The sequence below is a fragment of the Aplysia californica genome, unplaced genomic scaffold (genome assembly GCF_000002075.1).
Source record: "Aplysia californica isolate F4 #8 unplaced genomic scaffold, AplCal3.0 scaffold00109, whole genome shotgun sequence".
Classification (NCBI taxonomy): Eukaryota; Metazoa; Mollusca; class Gastropoda; order Aplysiida; family Aplysiidae; genus Aplysia; species Aplysia californica.
The window spans coordinates 211,699-213,604 of NW_004797379.1; the positions used below are offsets into that span (position 1 = coordinate 211,699).

At 47.8% G+C, this 1,906-nt stretch overlaps 1 protein-coding gene across 1 annotated transcript in view; it reads right to left on the reverse strand.

Moving 5' to 3' along the window:
* LOC101861573 (contactin) overlaps nucleotides 1–1,906 on the reverse strand; it is a gene marked incomplete at its 3' end in the record, with an annotated part of 94,704 nt that overhangs the window by 21,473 nt on the left and 71,325 nt on the right.

Here is a 1,906-nt window from a genome sequence, read left to right on the forward strand (position 1 = left end):
AAAAATAATTAATAAATACTTAAATTGACAAACAAACAACAACAAAAAAAAATCACAAGAAACCAAGGCTGAAAGAGAGAAAACTTCCCTCTACAAAGACGGAGATGCTCGATGACACGATTAACCTCCTCCTTTTTCTCCACACCGGATCTGCGGCAGTTTTTCCTCAACACGTCCGCCGCGCGGGTCAACAAATCAAAGCGATGTCTGACATATGGCTGCACCCGGAATCCGTCTCGTTGTTATAAAAATTGGTGGTTTGCCCAGCTCAAACAAGTGGTGGGTGGGAGGGAGGGGAGAGCTATGACTGATATCAATAGGACGCTACCTCAAAAAGGGTGGAGGGGGGGAGGGGAGGGGAGGGGAGCGGGAGAAAGGGGGGAAGAGGGTGGGGAGGGGAGGGTGGAGGCAGGGGTAGGGGGGTTGGGAGGAGGGAGCATCCCCAAATTTTACATCCTGACCCGGATCTGCCTCCGTGAGGAATGGGGAACCTGTTTCTTCTATTCTTCTTTTAGATTACGTTTTGTCTTGCAGTTTCACTTCTTACCCCTCGATGTTCTCCCAGATTACTCAAGTGGCCTCAACAGCAAGCTCTATGCGCTTCACAATCTATACTATTACCCCAGCAGACCCGAGAGCATTCTGAAACAAACTCAACGTCCTGGGAAGCATACAATGCTAGCAGCCATTTATAGGCGCCAAAACACTAACATACAGACAAGATCTTTCGCTCTCTATGCAGGGTACCCATTTCCACCTTTGTGAAGTGAGGAAAATTCGTGTAAAGTGCCTTTCCCAAGGACACAACGTCGGACCCGCGGCTCGAACCCCCGAATTCGCAACCTCACGATTACTAGTCCGGTAACCTAACCACTAGACCACCGAAAACCTCACGATTACGATTCCAGTAGCTTAACCACTAGAACACCGACAACCTCACGATTACGAGTCCGGTAGCCTTACCACTAGACCACCGACGCCTATGTTTTATTGTGAGTCAGAGAACACACTAGTGACTCATTCGTCTCTCTAGAAATGCACACTCTGGCATGGTGGAAGCGAAGAGGATGTAAATCACCCCGCTATTTTTTTCGTCAGTTTCATCTATTTTTTCCCAAGATTCTCCCCAAACGTCTTCACCGATCTCCTGCTCGACAATTTCCTGGCTGTCAGACACGCCAGAAGATATTCGGAGACGTCTCCGGCGAGCACCCAGGAACTATTCGGAGACATACTCCCGCACACAGATGCACTGCTTTGTGGGTCAAACTGCGTATCGTTTGCTGCAGATCACACGTACATCTATAGACACTAAAACTGTCGCAAATCAATTATTTTCAGGAACATTTCAAACCTATATTTTAAAATATCAAAATATTCTTTTAAAACAATGGGGCCAGGCCCCCCTCCCCCCACCCTCTCCCCCCAACCGAGCATGCTCTCCTTTAACCTCCCCATTTTGTTTAACTTGGTCAAGGGACACAAAACATTTTGATTGGTCTATCTCCGTCGGAGACGTCTCCGGATAGATACGACTGTCAAAAGTCGACTGGAAGAACTCAGTGCCGACGTTCAAGGATCTGACGACAGCGAGACTGAAGACAAAGTAGGGTGATCAGGAGGGGGGAGGGGCGAGAGAAGGGGTAGCCAGACGTGAACTCATGCATTTCTGACTTGTGTGATCATCATAATGTTTCTTTTCCTGACTGGTGTGCCGTCTCTTCTTTCTCTCCGCATGAGCCAAGGAAAAGTCTTCACGTGATGTCTTATCGCGTTCTCTTCGTCTCAGGGAATAGATTTTACAGTCTCTCTCTCTCTCTCTCTCTCTCTCTCTCTCTCTCTCTCTCTCTCTCTCTCTCTCTTTTCTCTCTCTTATCTTCTCTCTCTCTCACTCTCTCAATTACTT